The sequence below is a fragment of the Mauremys mutica genome, chromosome 8, assembly GCF_020497125.1.
Source record: "Mauremys mutica isolate MM-2020 ecotype Southern chromosome 8, ASM2049712v1, whole genome shotgun sequence".
Taxonomy (NCBI): Eukaryota; Metazoa; Chordata; order Testudines; family Geoemydidae; genus Mauremys; species Mauremys mutica.
The window spans coordinates 31,288,263-31,303,094 of record NC_059079.1 but is presented as its reverse complement, the minus strand read 5'-3'; the positions used below and the strand labels follow the sequence as shown (position 1 = coordinate 31,303,094).

At 42.7% G+C, this 14,832-nt stretch overlaps 1 long non-coding RNA gene across 2 annotated transcripts in view; it reads left to right on the top strand.

The window, feature by feature from the left end:
* The first annotated feature begins 3,821 nt into the window (after positions 1 to 3,821).
* The window catches only part of LOC123376535, a 57,097-nt gene continuing 46,086 nt past the window's right edge, over positions 3,822 to 14,832 (top strand). For both annotated transcript variants that reach the window (XR_006581824.1, XR_006581825.1), the window contains exon 1: positions 3,822 to 3,929. This is a non-coding gene — a long non-coding RNA (uncharacterized LOC123376535). The remainder of the gene's footprint in view (positions 3,930 to 14,832) is intronic.

Below are 14,832 nucleotides of genomic sequence, written 5' to 3'. Positions count from 1 at the left end.
AATGTAATACAAGAGTTTTAAAAGTATTTGTATATACCCTAGTGTTCAGCATTGTTATAATAAAACCTGAGGAATTTGTTGCTTTTTTTTTTTTTTTGGAAATCCACCATTTTTCTACTGAATTCCATAGACTCCTTCATTGATCATAGAGCCAGGGAGTGGAAGATCTGGGAAAGAACTATGATCACACCCTACTATTGGCATTTCAAGCCTAAATGCACTCTTTGCCCTGCGCAGATCATTATGGGTCTCTGATGACTTGTGATGGATGAAGCGGAAGCAAAAAGGAAATTCAAGCAAGGATTTCAAACATCGTAACGACCTCCTAAAATCCTATTCTGCAGCCTTGGCTGAGGCTATGAAATCACTCTACATTTCTGCTACTCTAGGAGCAGCTAAATCTCACCCTACAAAACTTTCCTGCACGTTGAATAACTTTGTCACTAGTGCTTCCACGCTGCCTCAGAAGCCAGTTCTAGCGGATGTGAGGAACGATCAGCCCTCTTCTTGGAAACAAGCACCTTGGATGCCCTGCCTGGGCAGCACAGCCATACAGTGAGACTAGGTCCAAAAACACATTTCTGCTTTTCACATAGTTCAGCACATGGGACAAGATCCTTTAGGAGACAAGTAAGGAATGTGTCATCATCTGTGATTTCCTGCCATGCCCACAGATGCCCAGAATCACTTGTCACCCTTGTGACAGATATTAACACTGCTTTTTTGAGGGAAACTTGCATCCACCCAAAGCATGCCATAATCTGGCCCACTATCAAGAAACATTCTCGGGCCACAGTGGAGCCTGCAAAGGTAATTGCTCAGGATCTAGCCTCCCATTTCTGAGAAATAATTGGAGCAATAGCTAAAGAGTTGATGCTAAACACACCTAAGTCCCTCAGATCCGTTCATAGAATTGAGACAATGCTGCTGGGAATAATGGATGGCTGCCTCCTATCTAAAAGTGTTCTGTACTTTTTTGGGGGAGAGTGGGGAATCCTTAATCACACTGTATAATTTTGAGCTTTATTTGTTATTTGAGTGCCTAGGAGTCCTAGTCATGGACCAAGAGGCCATTGTACTAGGTGCTGTACAAACACAGAACAGAAAAATGGTCCCTGCCCCAACAGCTTACAAGCTATATATAAAACAAGAGACAACAGATGGGGGAGTACAAGTAAACAATGAGATCCTATTGGTCAGGATTGTAGTTTCAGCAGTAGTTTCAGCACTCCAGTGGCCTCGTTGTTGAGTGTTTTGTAGGCATCATGGTATAGGAGGGCTTTGAAGGAGGATAATGTACTAGTTTTGGATATGTTTATGGGGAGTGCCTCAAGTGTGAGGGGTACCAGGGAGAAAGCACAGTGGTGCTTTTTTGAAAATTTAACGTGTGGACAATGGAGATTGGCATTTCCCCCTTCCTTCTACTATTTCTCTCTGCCAGGCATGAGGGGAACTAGAGCCATGTGACCTGCCAGCTGTCTACAGACATGAGCAAGTGTTCCATAGACCACAGCTAGGAAGTTCTGCTGTAGTTCATTTACAGATCAAACCTTCAGCTTTCTTTACTTGGTAAAATGCATATAGACAAGTTACACAAATAACTCTACTGTTAAAACCAGTTGTTTTCAGTGTTAAAATATGCTCAAATTGAAGTGTTTTTTATCAAACATAAAAGTTATTGGAAACCTCAATTTCTTATATGGTACCTTTAAAACTATACCTAAGTGGAATATTTTTGCTTTAGATCCAGAAATAAAAACTTCTAGCATTGCTTCTTATTAGAATTTTCCCCCTTAGGCTTTGTCTTTATTAGCAGCTTAAGAGCATATTTAGTACTGTCATATGTGAAATCTCTTCTGTTTGCTAAACTAATATGGGATAAAATGTCCTTTTTTTTACAGTGTTACTCATTCGTTCTATAAAAATGAAAGAAACTACTTTAGTGTGGATATAGAACTATTCACTATTTTTATGACAAAAGGGAGGTGACAATACATATCCCTTAGGCACCCAAGGGTATTATGTCAGAGTCATTAGTATAATTGATATCCATATAAAGTGTTGTATCAAACATGATTAAAATGTGCAATATATTATGGAGGTTCCAGTGTTCCAGCTGCTTTGTAGTAATTTTTCTTCAGATAGATATATCTCAACTTCCTTTGTGGAAAAAATAAAATCATTGCAGTAGAAAGCATCATCTTTTCTTTCTTTACTAATTTAAGGCTCCATTTGTGAAAGACTTATTATCCTATCTGTGACTTTTCCCATGTACTTTGAGATGCACATATACTGTATGTGCACTCATGCAACAACAAATTACCAAGAGAATTCTGTGTTTTATGAAGACTCTTTATTAAGGATCATTTCAACAGACTGCTAATAGGCACCAGAAATTCTTGCAATAGAATAAGAGAGTCTCTTGATGGCATGCTATACTTTGTTAAGAAACCTAAACACATAGGCACACTTGCTTACACCTGGGCAATGAGGCTGCTTTGCTGTTCCTGAGAAATAGGAGTCATGCAAGATCTCTAGACAGGAGTTTTAACTAGCTCTTTTATCTTGTTTTGCAAAGATTATTTCCAGTAGCATGAGCTTTAACTTCTAGCTTTAGAAATAGTTTCTCCCTTTTCATACGCCAAAAGACAACCCTTTCTTCAATCATGTCTCTCCTTTAAAATCTATTCTTTCCATAAAGACTTTGAACAAAAATCTCCCATAAAAACAATAAATTATTTTCAAATGTTGGCCCCTAACTGGCCAGTTTGGTGTATTCTGTGCCTATAATGTATTGTCTGTCTAATTTGGACTGCGAGCCCTTTGAGACAGAATCTTGTCCACCTGTGTATAGCTCTGAGCACATGTTGTCATCTCAGTAGATAATAGTAAGTCCTATAGTTATTTCATGTTCTTTGTCACAGCAATGTGAGTTCAGAAATAAAAACTTCACACACTTCATCTTTTGCTAAATTAATGGTTTGTAACTGTGTCAAATGTTAACTGATTGGGCTCAATTTTTCCATGCCAGGTGTCTGCCTGAAGCTCAATTTTCTTTTCTTTTTATTTCAGTTAAAATAGTTGAGCTGTTTCTGAGAATTAAATTAGCAGAAAATACATTGCTTTATATATGTTAAGACAATTCTTATAGCCATTTTGTTGAAGTTCTAGGGCCAGCTTAGTTGGGCTCCGGGACTTGAAATGTGGCAGGGGTGTGTAACCCTAGTATCAGGGATATGCCTTGTGCCATCTCTGTGAAAATTCACCCAAATTTTGGCCAAGTTACAAGCCTCTGAAAAGTTGCAGTTGCCACATGCACAGTAGAAACTTGTTAGTCTGGCAGTTAAATTGTCTGAATATTCCATCTGTACAGAGTATGCCCCAGCTCAGAGGTGCAGGGGCTAAGCAATTTCCTTGCAATTGCTCCTTCTCCAGAGGCTGCTGTGGCGCTGGGCATGGGAACGGAGAGCAAGGAGACAATCTGCTGAGCTCTGTGTCCTCCCTGCTGGCTGGCCGCAAAGTAGTGTGGAGGAGGAGGAAGCTGCCTGACATGAATGCAATGAGGTGAGAAACGGGAGACAGGGGAGAAGATAGAGAGTAGAGGGAAGCAGATTGGGGAGGAACCCAGGTAGAGGAGATATGATCTGGGGCATGGTGGTGGATAGGAACAGAACAGGAAGGCAGCAGGAGTGGTGCAGATAAAAGGGAAGAAACAGGCTCGAGGGACAGGGGCAGAAAGTTCTGTAACACTAGATACACGCTCCTCCAGAGTCTGGAATGGAACCCAGGAGTTCTGAATCTTCTACATTCTTTTGCTGTCCACAAACAGTTGGCAAAGTGCATTTCTCATCCCCCTGTTGATGAACTGGTACACAGAGAATAATGGACTATTACTGCTACAAGTTGCTGTGTTAGCTGAAGTGGTAGAGGTCTGTACTGTGGATCTAAAGGTGTGGACCAGAGGTTCCCAAACTTTTTTTTTTGGCTGAGCCCCATTTCAGAGATTCATGTCCCATGCGCACACCTCTTTTAATGCGGTTATCGGGGAGGAGACCCCTGTAACATGGGGACCGGGGTGGGGTGCCCAGTACCACGGGTGCAGGGTGGGGGGAGAGGTACTAGCTATATGGCAGTTGAGGAAACCTTCCACTCCCTGCCACATCAGATAGTCTTGGCTGCTGGGACCTGGCTCCCTGCCTGTCTCATCCTCACCGGTGCAGGGGAAGTGAACAGGGCAGCATGGAAGGGCCAGAGTTAAGTAGGGAGTGGAAAGATGGACCCATGAGTACTGGCCCCCTGCTAGACAGGGCCCCCTGCTGACTTCAGCCATTGAGCATGGCCCCCTCTGCTTTCCCTGTGCAGACCCTGTCTGGCAGGGCAAGTGAATGGGGCTGTGCGCCCTGGAGCTGCACTGAAGGGCCAGGGTCAGGAAGGGGCTCTGATGGGGGGGGGTCAGTACTCTTGGGGTGTAGCCTCCCTCCTTGCAGAGTCTCTGCCAACATCCCCAGCAGAGGAACATAACTGCTGGTTGGTGGCAGCTGCAGCAGTGGGGAAGTGAAGTGGGCACGGAGCCTGGTCTTGGCTGCCAAGACCTTCTGCACAGAGCCCTGTCTGCTTCCCCTTCTGGACAGAGCCCCCTCCTGACTCCAGCCTTTCATCATCTTTGTGCCCCCGATAACCTTATTGCTCCCACCCCAGGGGGACCATGCTCCATAGTTTGGGAACCTCTGGTCTGGACCCTGCTGATAGGATTTATGGCTTTTAGGTTTTTTATGAAGAAAACTACAGTTAAAAAAATTAAGGTTTCAAAGTCAAGCTCTCGAAAGATAGGAAATGGGAGGATTAAGGTTGCCATAATTTGGCTCTGTAACGGGGTCAACACTCACTTCTTGCGAGTGCCTCCTGTGGTTGGCTGTGTCTGTGGTCTTTAAACCAGTCCAGTCCTGGTACAGGGCTGTATCCCCACGACTTCCTCCCTGGAGATACTATCTTCCTGTAGCCCTCCCAAAGCTCAGTCCCTACTCAGTCCCCACAGCCAGCAAGGTGGTCCCTCAGTGCACCCCTGATCTCTGCTAGCAAACTGTGTTTGGCTTAGTCCTGGCAGGCAGACAGCCAGGAACACCTCTTGCTCTCCTGGTCCCTGACAGCAGACTTAGCTGTCTGTAGTCCTGCTGCTCTTCCACCCAGGCACGCAGTTCGTTCTTCTCCAGCTCCAAGCAGCAACTAACTGCTGCTCTGTTCTGCAGCTCCTTTTTCTAGGGCCCTCCTGACCCCTGATTGGTTGTTCCAGCAACTCCTCTGTTTGATTGCTTCCTCACAACCACTCTAGGCCACTTGGAGGACCTCTCCACTGCTCCTTTCCTGGAATGGGCATGGCAGAATCCTGAGGCCTCCTTTTCGGCCTAGTCCCCCTCATCACACCCCTCTCCTCCCCAGTAGGATTGGGGTGGTAGTTCTACTACTTTCTCTCATCCCTCTTTACCGGGGTCTTCTTTCCCCGACCTCTCTGTTTCAAGAAAGTGTTTTTCTCTGTCCTTTTGCCCCCTTTAATCAGGGTCTGCTCTCCCAGGTCTCTCTTACCTGGAGAGCATTTAAGAGCCCTTTTAGTTCACCTTCACCTGCTGGACTTCAGGGTCTCTGCACACCATAGCTTGTCCATCCCTGTACACTGAGCCTCCACTTCCATCACATACTAAGTGGAGCAGGCTCTTTTTCTCCTCGTTAGCAAACTGGAGCTCCGTGGCCAGCTGCTGTCTCTAGCACTTGAGATCCTCCACTTCATGTTCCGTTGACTCCTGCTGCTTGGTTAGCTCATCAACACTTAGGAGGGAACTTGTAGAACTGGCCTACTCTACCTTTTTCCCTTGGGGCCTCCCTGTCTGAGCCCCTGCGCTAACCTGTTCACTGTGAGGTCCAGCCTGGATTCCCACCGTAGCCGGCTGACCTTGAAGATCTGTCTGGGTCCCAGCTGTATCCTGCTGCTCCTGGGATTCTGTCTGGGTCATTTAGGAGAGAAAAATCTGGTGCAAGGACCAGGGGATAATTCTTGTTTTGAGCAGGAGAGGGAACCTCAGTTAACCCTCACAGCTGTTTTCCCAAGCTGTTTTCACATGGCTGGCCATGCCCCGAATTGCATTTGAAGAACTGCCAAAACATTTAGAATAGTTTGGGCCATGAAATTGGTATAAGAGTTGGGAGCTTCAATCATGTGTGCCCTATGCTAGTTCAGAGAGGATTGTGCCCACCTGTTGGATGATTACCTTGTCTTGAGGGGAGGGAGGTTTTGCCAGGCCTGAAGGGGAAGGGAGTCTTGCTGCCTCATTTACCCCCCTTTGCCTCTACACCAATCCAACAAGTTCTCATACAGCATTTTTCTTTCTTTGCCCATCTGTAAATTTCCATTTCACTTATCGTCAATAGAAATATTTTTCGTTGGTTGGTGTGTGTACAGTGAAATTGACTTTTACTAACACTTACCGATAAAAAATGGAATCCTTCCTAACCTAAATATAAGTGTGCTGGCTGAAGAACAGAGCCATGCTGCTTCTGCTCCTCTGTTCCCTACTCTGTTTGAGGCAGCCATGTTCCCTTCCCTGGCAGGACTGCCAAAGCCTGTCCCCCAGTAGACATTTACTGTCCGACATTTGCCTTTTGTTTGTCTTACCTAGTACTGCTGTTAAATGCTATAATTATTCTCTTCTACTTTATCGTATTTTAGAATGGATGCTGACAGAAAGTCACTTTGTAACAGGTCCAAGTGCGAACGTCTATTACAGTCCACTCTGTTTGACCCCCACATGTCAGCTCTGAATGGATGTGGCATTATGTTGTACAGGAGAGGAGTCTATGTCAATAAAGGGACATGTTAAAAAGAAAACACTTAATCTACATCAGGGGTCGGCAACCTTTCAGAAGTGGTGTGCTGAGTCTTCATTTATTCACTCTAATTTAAGGTCTCACGTGCCAGTAATACATTTTAACGTTTTTAGAAGGTCTCTTTCTATAAGTCTATAATATATAACTAAATTCTTGTTGTATATAAAGTAAATAAGGTTCTTAAAATGTTTAAGAAGCTTCATTTAAAATTAAATTAAAATCCAGAGCCTCCCGGACTGGTGGCCAGGACCCGGGTAGTGTGAGTGCCACTGAAAATCAGCTCGCGTGCCGCCTTTGGCACGCGTGCCATAGGTTGCCTATCCCGATCTACATTAATGGAGCTAGGTGAAAAACATTGGTAAAACTGATATAAAATGTCGCAAAATGTTTGAGTCTTGTTTTCCATTTTCCAAACACTGTAGCCACCTTACATGGCAGTACTACATACTTACCATTTACGAATGATGGCCCATTCTGTTGTAGAAACCAGTATTCTCTTAGAAACTAGGCTACTGTGGGTGACAGAATAACATGGACAACAAGTAGAATGGAGAGAGTGTGGAGGAAGAGAACAACAGCCTATAGCGCATAATAGCAGTCAGTTAGGGACTTTTGGCATTGCTCTATTGTGCAGCATGGCATTTTAGCCCCTACTTAGATAATTGAATGTTGCCCATGCCTTCATGGTGAGATGGTTAGAGACACTATTGCAAACATAAATTGAAATTGTTTTGCAGTGCAGTATAAATGCTGAGTTTCTGTGAGATGACATGGTATAATAGCAGCATTTAACGTGTGAACTTTCTCTTTATATGACTAGTGTTATTGATGCTGGACAACCTCTTTCCACCCAGCTTAGTGACTTTCCCCATCCTGTAGCGATTGTACATACACAACAGTTTGCTAAGGAGACATGTGGCTGCCTGAGAGCAGTATAGCTCTCTGCTAAATTAAATAACCTAACTTCAAATCTGGGGCTTCCGGTTTGCTAGGAATAAAGTAGCACAGGTTGCAGAAGACTGTATAGGAAAAAGGATGGATTATTTGCCGTGGTGGTGGTGTGTATTCTGTACAGTAAGTACTTGGATGCATCCATGTTTCTTTTTAACCTTAGTCCTAGTCGAATTTATAGCACCACTTGTGTAGGTGAAAAAAGCAATCTGCTGGTCAGGTTCAATGGAAAAATAATTGGGTAAGTGCACTTATGCTCATACAAGTCTTTATTACTAAGTCTTTGTTTTCAAGAAAGAAAAATCTATACCACACAGCTTCATTGCAAATTCTGGAGCTTATAATTTTTAAAAGATTATCAAACAGACCATTTCCATCGGCCAAGGTAATTAACAATTATCTTTCAGCTGTGTCCTTCATTCAACTGATTATTTTTTCAAATTTATTTTCAGCCTCAGGACTTAGTCACAAATGTATGATCTCTAAGGAAAAACTATTTTAAAAAGAACAATGGATTTTTGCCTATCCAAATTCTAATGCATGCCCCTCTCAGAATTCAGATTGTTTTGTACACGCTATGGCAACTGAATGTCCAGATGGGAGCTTTGGAAAACAACCTGTCTCTGTGTTAGATGACACACCTTTCATGTTCAGGTGAACTCATGTTTGTGAAATTCAGGCTAACATACATTCACAGTGCACTTGGAAATTAGAGCTTAAGAATAAAACATACTTGAGTACGTTGGTTTCATTTTAAAAAGTCAAACCCCAAAAGGCTTTACTACCTGGGTGCTTGCTGATGAAATATCATGACTCTAAAGACTATTTAATATTCATAGGAAGTCTGGAATAATTCATGACTTTCTAGAGTAACGTTAGATGATGTATAGTAGTAAACAGTATCATTTACACTGAACCTTAAAAATTATTGACAAAGACAAGTTCCTAAACACTGACTAAACCTTGTATTTGTTGTTATGATTTCTTGGTTTTATACTTCAAGCAGACTTTCAATTAACTGCACTGTATTCAGAGTAATTATTCATTTATTATAGTCAGTTTAGATATGGTAAAGATTAGACGAGTAAAACAAATCATTCTAGTGACATAGGCTAGTGATACATTGTTGTTGTTCTGATTTCTTTGCCTCATGCATGAGGAAGATTTATAGCATCCGTTTATGAATGCTAAGACTGATTCCTTGTTAGTCTGTATCTTTATAGGTGCATATTTGCTAATAGAGAGTGTTCTGGTTAACTAAGGGGCTATCTAAATTAGGTAAAGTCATATTTTTTTCTTTCCCCTCAAAAGTAGTATCATTCCTAGATTCAAGCCAAGAGAATGGGGATTTGTCTGGCATTCATACTGTATATGTCTATTAGTGAAAGAAATAATAGATAATATGATGCACAACTATACTAAGATAACATGTATTGGATGGTGGGAAATTAATGGCATGAGGCAAAGCAAAATGCTTTGTGACCCGAGAAGTGTGGTTTTCCTAGTGTACTGTGACTGCATGGCCTGCAGTGTGTCATCTCACTTATAAAAGGGTTTTACATGCTTATAAAAGTGTGTTAAATATTGGTGAAGTTTATTTTATGCATTATGCATAAAAGTTGTCATTAGGATTTAACAAAGCAGCTTGCAGAGAAAGATTAGAAATAAAATCTCTGTATACAAAAATGATTTGGATGGTTGAGCTAGATGGTACTGACTTTAAAAAAATTAACATTTCACTTACTGTTCTCAAATGTTCAGAAAAAGAAGGAAAAACATCTCTAACTGAACAGAGTGAAATATATGTTGTTATAGCAGTGCGTTGTAGGATCCCTATTACAGAAGTTCTTCTAGCATTTACATTATAAATCCTATTTATTTGGCGTAACACTGGAAATTTCAAATCACATTTAGCTGTAACTTGTCAAAGTCTTCAGCAAAGAAATTCAGCTTGTGTGTGTATTCATATATACGTGTAGACTGTTGTGACAAAGTTCCTCCTCTACCTTGGTGGGTCCTGCGCTTATTGGTGGATTTGCTCGCCTCAGAGATTCACCATGTGGGTTAGAAAACAGCCCAGAGACCTTCCCCTCTGGTAGAAGCCACAGTCCAAGAGAATTCCTCCAGAAGCTGGGAGGTTTGGGGGGAACCTGGGCCCGCCCTCTACTCTGGGTTCCAGCGCAGGGCCCTGTGGACTGAAGCTGTCTAGAGTGCCTCCTGGCATAGCCAGCTTTATGAACAGCCGGGCCCGATTTGAACAGGGCCGCCCAGAGGGGGCGGGGCAAATGGGGCAATTGGCCCCAGGCCCCGCAGGGGCCCCCATGAGAGTTTTTCGGGGCCCCTGGAGCGGGATCCTTCACTTGCTCCGGGGGCCCCGGAAAACTCTTGCGGAGTCCAGGCCCCTGGAGCTTCTTCCACTCCGGGTCTTCGGCAGCAATTCGGCTGGTGGGGAGGGGTCCTTCTACTCTGGGACCTGCTGCTGAAGTGCCCCAAAGACCTGCAGTGTGGGGTCCTTCCACCCCAGGACCCGCTGCCGAAGTGCTGGGCCTTCAGCGGCAATTCGGCGGCGGGGGACCCCCGCCATCGAATTGCTGCTGAAGACCGGAGCGGACCCCCCACCGCCAAAGTGCCGCCGGGTGTGTTTAAAAAAAATTAAAAAGACACCAAAGGCACGGGGCCCACTTCTGGGGGGAATCGGGTGAATCAGTTTAAAGCTGTCCCTGCCTCCTGGTACAGCTGCGCGACAGCTACAATTCCCTGGGCTACTTCCCCATGGCCTCCTCCCAACACCTTCTTTAGCCTCACCACAGGACCTTTCTCCCGGTGCCTGATAATGCTTGTACTCCTCAGTCTTCCAGCAATATGTCTTCTCACTCTCAGCTCCTAGTGCCTCTTACTCCCAGCTCCTCGCATGCACACTACAAACTGAAGTGAGATCTTTTTTAACTCAGGTGCCCTGATTAGCCAGCCTGTCCTAATTGATTCTAGCAGTTTCCTCTTAATTGGCTCCAGATGTCCTAATTAGCCTGCCTGCCTTAGTTGGTTCCAGCAAGTTCCTGTTTGTTCTGGAACTGCCCCTGTTACCTTACCAAGAGAAAAGGGATCTACTTCATCTGGGACTAATATATCTGCCTTCAAACACTCTCCCGTAGCCATCTGGCCTGACCCTGTCACATAGTATTGCATACATACACGTGTGTGTACACGCACACTGCTGCTATCTATAAGCAATAATTGTGGAATTATCTTGCTTTTTTCGTTCCACTGTCCTAATCATCAGTTTTAAAGGAGATTATAAATGGGATTTTCAAAAGCACTCAGCACTGGCCTAACTGCTCCTATTTAAATTAATCATGAAAGTTCCATTGACTACAATGGGAGTAAGTAAATTCAGTGAAACTCCGACCCTACTAATTGATTCTGATTGGGCAAACTTTTTGAACAGTCCAGATTTCTACATTTTTTAAATGAGCAGAAAAACTTTTCAATAGTTTTCAATTAATAGCAAAGACCCTTTAAAAAGAGAGGGTCATTTTTATATTAAATGAAGGTATACATCTGTAAATGCCCCCGATTAATATTACAGGTAGTGTAGAATAGTGGTAATGTAAGTACTCAGGCATATATGTTGATAAGTATACAGAAAAATCAACTGGCAATCATAAAATAATCAATATTTTCAACAGTATTGTTTTTATTTCTGCTGCCCTTATCATATTTTCAATATATATTTTAATTACGGTAATTGGATGATTTTCTTTAGTGGTATTGTCCTACACATGTGGCCCTGTGCCTGGTATTATCCTACAATAACTACTGGTAAAAGTTAGAAGAAACCTTTTTAACTGTACCATGTGTACAATGCAATTTTAGGCTGAATCAAATCAGTAATTCATATCTTGTTTATTTGATCCTAGGCTGATTTTGTATTTTATTTTTAAATTTGCTTTTGTAGGTAAATATGATGCCAGCCAAGAAGCATCAAATGAGAGATTCTCTCAGGTGTTCAGGGAAATGTCACATTGTAGCATACATGATATGTAATATTACTGTCTAGAAAGAAAGGGAAGAGTAGTTGGAGATGATTTTCCCAGGGGTAAGATACAACTCTTTACTCCCCAGCCCCCATTGTTCTGGAGCGGCGAACTGCAGCCAGTGGGAGCTGCGATCGGCCGAACCTGCGGATGCGGCAGGTAAACAAACCGGCCTGGCCCGCCAGGGTTCTTATCCTGGCGGGCCCCGTGCCAAAGGTTGCCGATCCCTGGTCTATGTCACAGAAATACCACCCTATAACGTGGATTTTCTAGTAATGGCATCACCATTCTGTCAATGTTGTAATGTTTGCTCAAGGTTGAGAATCTACAGGGCATTAAATCCAAAGGTGATTCCTTATTGAGGCTGTTGGGTACTGGCTGGAACCCTACAGTCCTCTCAGGTTCCCAAATTAATTAATACAGCCTCAGGTACTCTTGTCATTGCACAAGATTCTTCCAAAGTCCTGGCCTGGACCGAGGAAGCATAACATTGTCTGCTGACTGCACCATAAATACCACAATCAGAACCACTGGCTGATTACATCTCAGGATGTTGATCTGGAAAGCCAAGCTCCTTTTGGTATGAGATCTCACTTGGACTCCAATTCGGCAGCCCATTTCTCTTTAGCAATGTGCAAAATCTCATTGACATCAATGGAATATAAGCCTGTGCTTAAACTTAAGCATGTGCTTAAATGCTTTGCAGCATAGGGAGGGATTTGAGCACATGCTTAAATATTTAGCTGAAATGAAGTCTTGGCTTTGAGTGGGGGGAGACTTGGATCTTCCCTCAAACTTCATATTTGGGATCCCATTTCAGGGGTTGTCTTGTGGATGCAGTTTCCAATGGCCGGTGTATGTTATGACTTGCGTGATGTTACAGAAATACCTTCGATTAACTTCAGTTTAAGTACTGTCAGTAACCACTGCTATACAAAGCCCGGTGATTTACTCAAACCTTACTCTGCTTTTGCTTCTTCACTTCTCTGGATGTTAATGAATGCTGATTATTCACAGACTTATGTGGCACCACTAAGCTTGTTCCAGGCAGATGCTTGCTTTGCTTGATCATGTACTGCACTTCTTGTTTCTATGCTGTAATTTTAAACCAATAAGAATGTTTTTATAAAAAGTCCATTTACACCAGAAAAGCAAGACCATTTAAGATATTGGCTGCCATGGGTAGTATCCTATGAAGCTGAGGTTTTGCATCATATATTACACCTGAGTTGTTCATTGTTTTGAGTTTTCCCCTAATGGAGGACCATTTAGCCTACAGCATCCCCCAGTAAGCACAAAAGATGGGATAAAGATGCTTCTATTAGCCTTATCCACATCTACTGTGAGGTTTTTAAATCAAACTAGTTATATTACTTTTAATGCAGCTTTTGATTTTGTTCAGTGCCTTCTTGAGTCAGGTACTTTGAAGCATATTTAAGACTTTTTGTTAGTGCATTTTGCAAAAATCAGATCTAAATGGTTTCACTTTAAAGCAGTTATTTTTATGGAAATGTCTGCTATCTAATATGTAAGAGGCTATTAGAATATAGTTATCAGAGGATTAGACGGCTTAAGATACTGAGAATGGGATTTGAAGCTTTTCACCTCAAGTCACAAGTCCATATTCCACCTGAGCTGAGTAGTGACTGCAGGTCCTGACCATAGCTGTTCTGGGGCCTATGTATGAATGAGTTCTTGTCAGGGTCAAATTCCTAGGATGAGATTCTGGTTGCTGAGCCACTTTTGCCCCATGGGCTGTAGTACTGCTTGGAATCTCCGTAGTGCTACAGCCCTGCCCATGACATGTTCTCTTCACCAGCACTTGCGAAGGGGTCCTTGGAAAGCAGCCTTCTGGTTGTCTTCCATCAATGCCTGTGACAGGAGGATTCTTCCTTAGCCAGAAAGCATTTTTAAGACCCCTTTATGCAGCTCTGGCTCTTTTAACTAGCATAAAGGTGCTGGAGTGGGTGTGGGACTCTTACCTCTAGTGTTTACATCACAAAACTCATCATTATGATCAGACAAGTACTGAGTAGGTCATAAACATGCATTCCCTTTGCAGTTTCTGGAAGTGGTCCTTTTCGAGCAGCATGGAGAGACGTTGCTGAAATGTTATAGGAAAGTTGCTGCTGTTGTGGCTCTTGTCTTGTTTTGTAAGCAACATTTTAGAGTCCCTAGTAAATAACATCAGCTTCTTTAGACTCACTATTGTGTAAAAATGTTTAGACAATTTTGAAAAATATTTGTTACTCAAGTATTTGAGAAGTAGATATAGAATCACAGGGTTAAAAGAGACCACAAGGGTCATGTAGTCTAACCCCCTGCCGAGATTTGTTGTGTCTAAACCATCCAAGGCAGATGGCTATCCAACCTCCTTTTGAAAATCTCCAGTGAAGAAGCTTCCAAAACCTCTGGAGGGAGCCTGTTCTATTGTCCTACTGACCCAAGAATATGACAACTCCAAAGATGACATTACAGAAAAGAATTTCAAAGGTACAACTGGGAGTTGGATGCTTTTGGCCCCTCTGAAAATCTCCACCTCCATGGATGTTTGATTTGCTGCATTACCTTGTAAGAGTTCATCTGGATTTTTGATAAGACATTGTGGCAGTGACACTTTACACTACAGCATTACTTAACCAAAATATTATTTAGGGAACTAATGTGTTTATTCAATAATTAGGATTCATTTTTAAGAACATAACTGTTTTTAGATTACATTAGATTATTTTTTTTAATTGAGCTTTAATTGTAGGATCACAAGGAGCTGTACACTCCTAAAAGCAAAAGGTGCATGATGGGAAAGAGAGACAGGGCCCAATTTTACCCTTAGTTACAGAAGTGGGCTCAGCACCCCTAGAGACCATCACAATCATGTTACCTCTTAAAATCTGTTCTCCATAAAGGCATTGTGGGGTAAATCCTGTCCCCTTTCGGCAGGTGCAGAGTACCCTGAATACAGCAGGATCAT